This window comes from Anneissia japonica, unplaced genomic scaffold (assembly GCF_011630105.1).
Source record: "Anneissia japonica isolate Jap-2015-1 unplaced genomic scaffold, ASM1163010v1 scaffold287923_len1623670_cov205, whole genome shotgun sequence".
NCBI classification, from domain to species: Eukaryota; Metazoa; Echinodermata; class Crinoidea; order Comatulida; family Comatulidae; genus Anneissia; species Anneissia japonica.
In genome coordinates this window covers 220005-233131 of record NW_022721637.1, presented here as the reverse complement: position 1 = coordinate 233131, position 13127 = coordinate 220005, and the positions used below count along the sequence as shown (strand labels likewise).

The 13127-nt window shown below is 32.5% G+C and overlaps 1 long non-coding RNA gene across 1 annotated transcript; it reads left to right on the top strand.

Moving 5' to 3' along the window:
- The first annotated feature begins 3900 nt into the window (after positions 1-3900).
- On the top strand, positions 3901-9809 carry LOC117111660. Its single transcript, XR_004445898.1, has 3 exons — positions 3901-3965; positions 8591-8644; positions 9542-9809. It is a non-coding gene; the product is annotated as an uncharacterized LOC117111660 (long non-coding RNA).
- Positions 9810-13127: the final 3318 nt, after the last annotated feature.

The following is a 13127-nucleotide window of genomic DNA, read 5'->3' as shown; positions in this document are numbered from 1 at the left end:
CATATTTAAATATGCTTGCGTTGAAATCTACAGGTTAGAAAACCCCTTATATGTTCTAATAACCAAGGTAATATGAATCTGCCTAGGTATTACAATGAATATTTTACTCATCCAATCAAAAAACAGTAATTTGATGACGTTATACATATTTTAAAATAGTTTAATTGAATTCAGCAGGTTTGAAAACCCCTTAAACAGTCTTAACATGAACATAATCAGTATTTTCTTATGAGTATTGACTTTTAGCACACTTTGAAACAATTCTGGCCCACTGTGACGGGGCCCCACTCTCGGCCTGGGACCCAACCAAATTTGTCAAAAAATATAAATAAATAAAAAATGTAGATAAAAAGAAAATTATATTTACAATTTGAAGTCTGTGAGTGCCATTTCCGGCCATCTAGACGTGCCATAGTAATACATTTTCTTTTCTCAGCCCCACAAGGGCAATGGCATAATGTGTGTCTGAAATCGACTGTAGGACATATTATGTACAGTGGCGGAATAAAGAGTGTTGAGAAGGGGGAGCTGCCGGCTATTTTTTAACCGGAAATAAAAATAAAATTATATTGCCTTTGAAGTGGCATTTCCGGCCATCTAAAGGTGCCATATTAATAAATTTTCTTACCTCAGCCCCAATCATGTTGGGTCTGAGGTGGACAGACTCTCCAACTGTGAAATTCACTCCCAAGCCTCAATTTTCTGAATGCATATTATATCATTTATTCGTCGTTTAAAAAAAATTAGAATAACAATGCACACCTAAAATCCAACGATGGCATGGAATTGGTGACCGGGACCGAAAAGGGGCCCCAAGTTTAAAAAATACACAGGGCCCCCGGCCCCATCGTTACGCCATTGATGCATTTATTATTATTATTTCAAGAACAATACATCATGTAAATGCCATTTCGATTTGTTTTCATTTTTTCACCATAATTCCCATCTTTTTGATGAAATCCATTTATGGGAACAATAATTCCATGATTAAATAGGTCCATTGACACTCTTGGGTATTATAAGCCACACAAAATTTGTTGGCTCTGCAGAACAACATAATGTCATATCGGTACTTTATTAAGATAGGTAAATGGTGATGGTTGTGGTGATGGTGATGATGGTATTATGGGGATGATGATGATGGCGACGATATGAATGCGGATGAATACGATGATGACATTGATTATGATAATGATGATGATGATGATGATGATGATGATGATGATGATGATAAATGTTGATAACAATAATGATAACAATAACAATCGTTTACTATAATATAGCAAAACTAAAGAAACTTCAATTATTAATTATAATAATGAATGACAATAATGACGATTATGGTGGTCATGGTCATGATTGTAGGTGATGGTTATGATGAAACCATGTTGATGGTGGTGATATTGTTAGTAATGTACCGAGGCCTAGATGCTGTTGTTGTGGGTAATGAGAATGAAGACGATAATAATTATGACATTGCTTTCTTAATCAAATAATAAATACAACAATAGTACTTTAAGTATTTTACAGTTATTATATAAAATAATCAAGGTACAGTAATTGATAATCGAACCTCATCAAAATGATCAATAACATCGTTCAATGAAAATATTTCTGTGTTGAGTTGTTTCGGAGAATTTATCAACAATCAATATCGGTCAAAAATATTTAATTATTTGCATGTCAACCCATAGTTTTAGTGATGTACAGAAATTTAAAAAAATCATAAGTTATATTGGTGGTACAATTATGACGATGATGATAATAATAATATAGATGTTGGTGATGATAATTATAATGATGATGATGATGATGATGGTGATGATGGTGGTGGTGATGATGATAATAATGATGATCGTGGTTTGACTCACCAGCGTACACCCTACACTCAAATGTAGTAGGCCTACAGTTATTATTTAAAATAAACAACGTCTTTGCTATAAGCAACGTCGTCAAATTGGTCAATAATGTACCTCAATGACATTATGTGCTTCGGCTAATTCATCATTAATCATTATCGTTTGGAATTGATATTCCACTACCATCACCAATGAAAGGACGGCAAATAACATCCAGAATTACGATTACCTTATAAAAATGTTATTCTAACATACTTTAATGACATTTACTGTAAACCTACAATTTTCCAGCCCAAATTTCAATTAGAAAGCGTATATGCCTACCGTATTTTAGAGTTTTGAAAACAATAATTCAGTGTTTATGACATACGATATGTTCACTATTATCATGTTTGAGGATGATTAAAGGAATATTTATACACATTTATATGAACAATAACTCATGATCGGATATTACCTACTGATAATTACATATAAAATACCAAACGTGTAGGCCTACTAAGCAAAAACACGCGCCACAAAAATACTGGGAGAAGGAAGGCAGGGAGCGAGGGGAGAAAAAAGAAAGCAGCCACAATACATACATATCTTTTAATGTATTTATATTTTTATAAGCCATGAAATACTAAAAATAGCATGAACCACTTGAGGACCTCGCCGTCAAAAGTGCAACCTGGGGTATCCTTTCACAGTCGTCATTTGCGTGTTTCCTGAATAAGGAGCTGCGAAGTCTATCAGTTCAAAGTCGAATTCAAAGACTGGCCCGCGACCATAAGATTCAGAACTTGTCTTCCTCGATGATGAAAAAAAAAAGTTTTGATGGTTGGTAAGCGCGGTACTGATTTTTATGTTATTTTTATTTCATTCAATTTAATGGAATGCAAAAAAACATGGGAAGAAAAAAAAACATGTCAGTCCCCTGGGAAATTCCGAAACACTATGAGTGACGCTCCAATACTACAAAAATAATAAAACTAGTACAAATACAACAGTGAAAAACTAACGCATTATATGGTGAATGTATACATACATTTATCACATGATACCGCAGTAAGATCTCGACGGGCATTGTAACAATGCACGGCGGGCAATGCAGTAGCCAGCTATTGGGACAGTGGGACCCCACACAATTGTTCTATTGGGTCCACAAAGAATGGGTCCACATTTTTAAAATGGGTCCAGATTTCTCATATTTTGTGTAAAATAGGCCAACTTTTAAGAAATGGACCCAGATTTCTCATATTTTGTGTAAAAATGGGTCAATTTTAAAGAAAATGGGTCCAGATTACTAATATTTTTGCGTAAAATGGGATGTTTAAGAAAAAGGGTCCACATTTACGCGTAAAATATTGGTCCACCCTAACACTGTCTCACACTAATCAAACAATAAGACAACGGTAGCACTTTATGGACTAGTTGAAATATTTATTATCACAAGCTTTCGTGTACACAGTACACTTCTTCACCTGAAGAAATGTACTGTCTACACAAAAGCTTGTGATAATTTCACCTGAAGAAGTGTACTGTGTACACGAAAGCTTGTGATAATAAATATTTCAACTAGTTTATATATAGTTCTACCGTTGTCTTATTCTTTGACTGTTAAGACTAGGCTCACCATATTATTTATCACTGTCTCACACTGTTTAAAAATCCTGGCTACGGCATTGACGGTGGAGTCTTATTTCTAATGTCTCCTAATGTCAATATTAATATCCTGCTAATCGAAAAAGACATTAAAGTCTACTATGGTAACAAATAAACACTGGAATTCCTAGAAGGCACTTATATTGATCTCCAATAAGTTATAATACATCAGTCGGACTAGTTACTGAACATTTTAACGTTAATACCGGCCTACTGCCATCATACCAAACGTTAGCATTAGTAAGTTTAAAATTATCCAAATCAGTTGTAATTCATTGGAGCTTTTCATTGAACTTAAGTGGAAAACACAAAATGTATTAATGCTTATTTTACCCTTGATTATTTAAACAGTTAACACATTTGCCTTGAAATTTATATTGTAGATCGCCTGTATTACGGGGTGCGGCGCCACTCGGTGTACCACTAAATTGCGTAAGACCTATTGAATACAAATCTGAGGTAAGTCGTCTACTTCGGCACATGTTATTTTTGAAACACTGACTAATACAGAGTAAAATGTCTAAATATAATGTGTGTGTATGTGTGTGTGTGTGCATGCATGTACGCATTGTCAGTTGTATAAGAGAACCGCATGCATATCCTATAGTTCTTCGTGGTCCAATGGATGTTAAATTAAAGAATTTTTTCATCGACGATACAATTATTATAACATGTTTCTGTTCTTTTACTAACATGTTTCTGTTCTTTTACTACTATTTACTGATTTGTATTTAAATATACGCAACATATAAATAAAACTTATTTGTTAAATTTGTCATAACTTTTATATATTTTTATTCTGAATTTTAAGCAGCTTATGTAATTGATATACTTTAATCTTGTAATGGGGTGTTCCATTTACAAGCAATATGCGTCTGGAATTTCCCCTTTTCTTTGAATGCTTAATTTTTGCTACATTATCTCGGATTATTTATTATTTATTAATGCTCAAATAAAGTAATAGAAACTGTCATTGTCATTGTGAAACACAGTGCCAGTAAACGTTTATAGGTTACAGAATAAATTAGCTACTACACTATATTGGAATCACATTGGTATGTGTGATTAAAATTATTTAAATGTTGAGAGTCCGATCTCTGGATATTTAACGTCATTCATACTGACGCCTTAATTTTATTATTTGACACATCATATTTACATCAGTGGCAGCACACAAAAACGTGGCGCAGTTAATCTTAAATTTAGGGAAATATGAAGAAAACAGCAACTTAGACTAAAAAACGTATAAAAAATAAAAAATTAACTGTAGGGAAAATACAATTTTTGAAACCAAATTTCGTCTTTGGAAGAGTGGATGAGGTGTCATGATTTGTCTGACGACGAGAAGACATTTTCGGCAGGGTACAGAAGTTATGCCCTAGTGGGGTTCCAAAGACTAATACCCTGCTGTCTAAAGATCCAATTTGCTTATTTATCTTCCGAAGGAAACCTAATGTTCACACTACACGAAACAAAATTTTAAAATGGTTTAGAACGTGTTTTACAAAAACAACAACTTTAAAACATCTTACGTAAGGTATACGCAAAATTATTGATTATTTTACTACATTTTTAATAGGATTTGACACAGATTTTATTTTTGTTGAATTATAATTAGTTTATAACAATAATTTGCAATGCAAAAACAATTTATATGAAATCAACAGATATGCAATTAAATCAACAAAAGTTGTATGTTTCGATAATTTTTCCGATTTGAGTAAAAAGATAATAATATATATTTTTTTAGATGTTGAGCTTTCTAATGAAAGCACGAGATACAATAGCATGAACGGAGTAACAACTTAGAAATGAGGGTGCAGGTCGTACTGTATAAATTCCATATGAAAATACAATAAACAAGAAATCGCATTGGTAATGGTCAAAATTACAAGATTGTATTTAAATAAAGTACAGTCATGCATGTACACTGTGCATATACCATTGGTAGAGCATAGTACATGTTATTGTACTTCATTTAAACACAATATTTTAATGTCCATTCTAGTTATCAACAAGAAAAGCATTCTAGTTTGATAATTAAGTTTATTGTTCAAAAGATGTAAACATATAAATGATTTTTTTTTTCTTATTTTAAGACTACTATAGTTATATAGTCGTTAAATATGTATTGATTTGACCAGTTGGCACATTTGGAAAGTGTCCTCTTAATAGGGGTTGGCAGTAGTGTTAACATATCTTTCCTCTCGTTTCAGTACATGTACCTATTTGTGGCTACTAGTACTCGGGTGTTGTCAAAACCTTAGCTGACAAACTCCAAAATAAAATGGTTAGATTGAGGGCGCTATTTTCTTTTATTTTTATTGTTTTATTGTTATACTGTATCTCGAAAACCCCTTTGCCAGGAAAAAATGTATACCTTCTAATTAAGATACAAATGTCCTATTCCACCCTTTAAAACAATGATTTGTTAAATATTTTAATGTCAGGGTTCAAAAGACTATTATTAGGCTATGTTAATTAATGTTATTATTAACTTCATGTTAATTCATTTTGTTATTGGGTATTTTCAATGTAATTTTCCTTGTACATACATTTTTCATTGATATTTCCTATTTATAATATATAATTTATTTCTGTATAGTTTTTGTGTCTATTCCCCCTCGGGGGAAAAATCACTAATTTGTCGTCTGGCAGTTAAAGATGGCTGAAAGGGTAGATCCGGTGGATGTGCATGATGAATCATGTGTCATCTTAAGTACTTTATTACTGTACAAAAGTCATTAAAAAAATACAACACCACACATTTCCTGATAACCGAATCCCATGTGGATACTGTATTAATAAACATAACACAGTAAGGTAGTATAGGGCACAGACACACGCTCCCGCTGGGAGAATATTTTTGTGAATGTTGCAAATTTATTAAAGTAATGTTTTGTGTGAGTGTCCCATGATCGTCAGCATCTGTTGTTTTGGGTAACCCCTGGTAAATAAAGTTGAATAAAAAATGAAATGAATAAATTAAATAATTGATTAATAGTAATTTAATGTCTAATGCATTAATCAATTATATTTTCAAGTGAAGTGTATAATAATTGATGCAAATAAATTGTGTCCTCTTTTCATTCGAACACATTTAATAAATAAAATCCGCTTTATCGATAATTAATAAACCAGTATATATTGTTTCTCCATGTTACTACCGTACAATCTAAAAACACCAAGCATCACCGAGATTGCATGTCGTGCACCTGACATTAAATTTTGGTAATTGATCATGTCTTGGGTTTAGTGACGCTAAATGTACTTGAGCATTCTCAACAAAAAATAAAATGTTAGTCCTACTGGTGATGGAGGAATGTTTAAGTTTTCTACTGTTAAACGTCATAGTATTTAAATGCCCTTTATAATAAACTTTAGTTGCACCCAATATTAATATTATTATTAAGGATAATAATAATGGCAATGATGGTGGTAATGGTGGTGCTGACGATGGAGATAGTGATGGCGGTCATTGTTAGTGATGGAGATGATGATGAGAGAATGATGATAATAATTATTATATTGTCTTGATAAGCAAAAAAACAATAAAATTTTACAGTAATGATAATATTGATAATAATAATAATAATAATAATAATAATAATAATAATGTTTATCTTAAGTAGACCTATTGTACAATTGTTATATAAAATATTTAAGGTAATTGCTAATCGAACATCTTATCAAATGATCAATAACATCGCACAGTGGCATTATTGTGTTGAGTTTCAGAGAATTTATCAACAATCAATATCGGTCGAAGATAGTTAATTACTGCCACAACCCACAGTTATAGAGACATACAGAAGAAAAACCATAATGAACATATAGTGGATGCAATGGCAATGGCGATGATGTTCATGATGATGATAGTTTACCTTACTATACAACGTACATTCTATACGCAAGTGTGGGTACCGTTGTTTTAAAACAACGTCTTTCAACCTCTAAGCAACGCCGTCCCATTGGTCAATAATATCGACCAATGACATTCTTTCTGTGTTTAGTTTCGGTGAATTCAACAATAATCAGTAGGGGCCTACCGGTTGAAAATTATATACAATGAATCCATATTGCAGGGACACATAGGATGTGTTGATCGATAGAATTTATAGTGTAAAATTGCAGAATGTATGCAAGGTAATAATTTCAGATAATATTAATATTAGCCAAGAGTTTAACTGAAGAAGAATTGATTCTACCAGACCATAAACAAAGAGACATTGATGTTAAAGCTATATAGGTTGTGGTGTCCCCCTGCCTTACGGACTGACCACTCAACTTGTTTAGGCTCCCTCCTAATTTATTAAAGCGGCCCTACTTTCTCCATCCTCATTACTTCCACTTCTAAAAGAAACAAAAACTGACACATCTAAAATTGAAAAAAATGCCAAGTTATATCAATAGAATAAATACCAGTGTAGGTTTATATATGTTGATACGATATTTTTTAGAGGCACTAACAATTTGAATTTTTTGATACAACACGCCCTCTACAATAAACAGACGACGGCCAATAACACAATAACATCAACAATCAGTATTAGCTTTAGAAATGTTATGTTAGACTTTAATAACATTCACGGTAATAAAGCCAATAATTTCATAATTACAAACCAATCTTAAAGACCAGCTTTATAAAGCCTACATAATTTCATTGTTTTGAAAACAATAATTCAATGTTTATAAAAAAAATATATATATATATTTTACCATTATTATCACCTCGTTTGAGGCTAATACCATATTGAAGAAATAATAAAACCATTTTATATGGAAATGGAAATAATGTCACTATGCTAATCAATCACAAGACATTATGATTACTATGACGACTAGTAAACATTCGAATTAGTTATGATACATCAGACGTCCATTTGCTAAACAGTTGACAGTTATTAACGCCATTCTACCAGACGTTTATCAGCATAGTAAGTTTAAAAGTAGCTAAATGATTTGTCATGCATTGGAGATTTTTTATTAAACTTAATTGACGGACACAAAATGTACAAATACTTATTTTTCCTGGCTTATTTCAACTGTTGAAACGTATATTTATCTTTAAATTTATATTGTAGATCGCCTGAATTATGGGGTGCGGTGCGACTCGGTGTCGACCTAATAGAGTAGAGGTAAGTGGTCCACTTCGAGACGTCTTATTATTGAAACATGTATAAGACTAATTCCAGTAAAAATTGATAGATTTTACATCACAGAATAAAATAGGCTAGGCCTATACTATTCTTATTACTACGAAAATCACATAATATCACATTGGTCAGTTAAATGTTGAAGAGTTAAATTACTGAAACTCCTTTGTGTTATACTGCATTTACACCTTAATAATGTTTATATGACATATTACTTTTACATGAGTGGCAGCACACAAAAATGTGAAGGAGTCAATCTTAAACTAAGGAAATAAGAATAAAACAACAACTTAGCTTAGCTTAGGAAACGTAAAAATGTAAAATAAAAAAATAAATAAATAATCTTAACTAAATACAATTTTTGAAAACAAATGTATCGTTTGAACAGTGCCGGCTTCAGGATTTTTCCGACGAAGAGAAGCTATGGTGTCTGATGAAGGCCTTACCGTTTTCGGTAGGGTATACGAATTGAGTTCCAAAGACTAATACCCTGCTGCTTAAAGAAACTAAAACACGGTTGATTTTAATTGAAGATTTAATTCGCTTATTCATCTTTTAAAGGAAATCTAACGCTTACACTACACAAAACAAAGGTTTTAAAACGGTTTAGAACGTATTTTGCAAATATAACAACTTAAAAAATCATACGTAAGGCCACGCAAAATTATTGATTATTCTACTAAACTTGCTGTTATGTTTAATAGGAGTATCATTATTTTTACAGTTTACGTATATCACGTATGTTTGAGGTTGCTTTTGAATTATGTTATTGTTCTAAAGAAATGACAAATGCAGTTAAATCCCTTTATATTATTATTATTATTATTAGATTCTTAGATAATGCTTCGAATTGTTATATGTGCCATTGTTTTACCTTAGCCTTGTAAAGACCCCATCAACAAAAAATGTGAAGCTGCGATAAATACTTTAGATGTACATCGACTGAAAAATGAAATGGCAGACAAGAGTCTTGATAAATTGTTTGATGAAATCTTCAAGGTTGTTATTGAATCATCAAATTTTTATTTGAAAAATGCTGAGATTACATGCGTAACACCAAACCAGCATATTACGTTGTGGGCTGGTAATAAAGTCAACAAGTATGTTATCAGGATGGTCAACCCAGATAATATCACTACCAAATTTAAAAATGGTAGCACGTCTCTTATACACATCTAGATGTGTATAAGAGACAGTATATATATATATATACATATATATATATAATTATATTGTACTATTGAATTCTAAATAACTCTTTCAAGGAAATTTTGCAACCTAGAGATTTCTGGTTTTGAACTGTCTGGTTTTCGAACTGTCTGTGGTCGAATTACGAAAGTCTACGTTACAAAATGTCGATATCCCAATAGCGTTTCATTTGCTTTTTTTACATTATACCAGTTTAGGTATATTATTACTACCACAAGAAGTTGCTAAGCAACACTCTGCTCCTTTACAAATTTATGTTGATACGGGTTTTTTTTTTATTGGCTCTTGAACATTCCCAAAACTTTGCATTTATTGACCCGCCCTCCCCAATGAACGGACGGGCAACAACATCTAGAATTACAATAACCTTATAAAAATTGTAAGCAATACTTTAGTAATATTCATAGTAATAAAATCTACAATTTAATAATTTCAGCCCAATGTTAAAGACCAAGAAAGCGTACATTTCATTGTTTTAAAAACAATAATTCAATGTTATGAAATAAATTTTTGATATTGTAATCTAGCATTATTATCACCCTCGTTTGAGAATGATATCATATTGAAGAAATGGAAAATATGTCACCATAAACTCCATGCCCATGCTAATCAATCAAAAACCATTATGACTATTATGACGACTAGTAAACAATAGAATTAGTTAAGTTACATCAGACGTTGAGTTGCTAAACAGTTGACTGACGTTCTAACAAACGTTTATCAGCAAGTTTTAAGTATCTAAATGATATGTCATTCATTATAGATTTTCATTGAACATAAGTGACAGACACAAAATGTACTAATACTTATTTTTCCCTTGCTTTTTTAAACTGTTTACACATTTCATTTGCTTTTTTACGTTTACAGCCAGTAATTAAAAATTGTGGAAGCGAGATCACGACCAAGGATATCCATCGTTTAAAAAGTGAGCTAGACGAAAACCATGCCGAGTTATTCAATGCTGCCGAAAAGTTGGTCAGTGAGAATAAAAGCTGGATTTTTAAACATGCAGAAGTAGTTATCGTTTTACCAAACATACATTTCAGGTTGTATGCTGGTGAAAAAACAAACCAGTATGCCATTTTTAGAAACGATGACGGTAAAGTGGAAACTGTTCAGCGAAAGTGTGGCCAGTACTTATATTTTCAGAAAACAGTTCAGAATACATTTGAATGGATCGCCCAAAACATAAACCCCGTCACAAGTGTTTTGAAATGGTTATTTTAAATAGTTAGTTTTGCAAACATTCAGTTAAGATAAGATATGTTATATTTTCATGTGTACACTCAGTAGGCCTATATGACTTTTTTCTGCTTGGACCATTAGTAAAACATAAATATGACGTAGATAAAATTATCAACATTTTAATTGTACTGTTTATATAATTCTGTTTTTAAATAAAAACATTATATAAATCAAAAATTTATATAATATATATATAAAGTGATTTAAAACACTTTATATATACAATTATCTCACTCGAGATCCAGCAAGCTGAAAATTGTGTACAGAAGAGGGCTTACCGGTATCTTATAGATATCTGGCAGTTTGGTCACCTGCAATATTAGTGCAATATCAAAGTTGTAATGTCAGATATTAAACGAATGAAAGGAACGCTTAAGCCACAAAATGCCTTCGTGGTCAAGTGGTTATGACGTTGTGGTGGAATGAGGCAACGTAACAACAATTAGTACTGGATCATACATTAATTATTTGTGGGGTAAACATTAGTAAACCGGACTTGCTGTTAAATCTTAGTATTAATATCATTAAAATAATGCTTTTTTGGGAGTAGATTTGGATAGGTTTTAGCCTGCTTTCAATACTATAAAAAGTTGCTTAACGTTAAATTTAAGGCTGAAAGACATACATACTGCCATAGATTTTATCTGAATAGTAGGCCTACTGTGGTTTTGATATCAAAAGTAGGCCTATACCAAAAAGGGAAAAAAAAAGAATCTGTAAAAGACATGTAAAAACAATCTGTTTAAATGGCATGCTAAGTTATATTAAATATATGTGCACAAAATATAAAATTGGCAATTACAAATTTACAAATCATTATTAAAATAATGCAATATTAAATATTAAAATTTACATTCAAGACATATAAAGAATTAATAATTACAAAGACAAGAGTTTCAAAAAATATTTAAGAGAATTTTAACAATTGAATCAATAAATATATATAAAATTTGTATACATTGAAAATATACAATATTTAATTGAAAACACTATAAATTTTTTTTTTTAAAGAAGAAAAAACGCTTTCTGTCCACCTACAGATATCATGCACGGCAAGACGCTTCTGTGCCAAATGCTCAGACCAGCTGGGTCTCATTACTAATTGATTTTGGTTATATACGGTATGGGGGCTGTAGTGTAAATCATATTTTAGTGCTTTTATCTTCTTTATATGGCTTATTTGTGCGTAGTGTCATGGTGACATACATTGTTAGTTGGGAACCACTTATGAAATATAATAGACTTTTTCAGATTTTGTAGCAATTGTACATAGTGAGAACCTGTGGTCGGCCAGTCTCCATTCCAAACTGCGAAAGGGCATCACCATAACTAGTGAATTTATAGGCCAGAATGCACCGACAAACCCGTGTTTGGATGCGCTCAATCGCCATGCTTTCTTGTTTAGTTAAGCCACAGAGGTGCAGCATACAAGTAGAGGCAGTACATAACTCCTTTAGACCGAAATCGTATTGCATGGGGGTCGTCTTAAGGCCAACTCAAACAGCGTCGTACGACGCAGTCCGACGCGATTTGTTGTCGCGTCGGGTCTGTGTGAGTTAAACGCAAACGCGATGGTGTGCGTCGGGAGCAGTCGCGTCGTAGAATATTAAACATGATTAATATTTCTCACGACGGCTTAAGACTGTCCCCGACGATAAATCGGGTCGGGCTGCGTCGGCCGACGCTGTCTGAGTTGGCCTTTATACGCTTATCGTCTTATACGCGAGAGTAGTTCATGTCTCATGTTTGAGTATTGGAACAGACTGTAAACAGTGATGTGCTGTGCCACGTGACCTTGAGGATTGTATTATCGCCACTCCAAAGCCGGATTGATGAACTCTCTGTAGAGTAGAAAACCATCGCACTAACGGGCCTAGGTACTAAATTTGATGATCATTTTTGGTGTGTACACGTCATTGTACAACGTACACTTATTTTGGTACAGAATAACTTTCTTTGGTGTTAACAAAACTCCTATAAAATAACAATATCGTGGCGTTATGTTCCGATA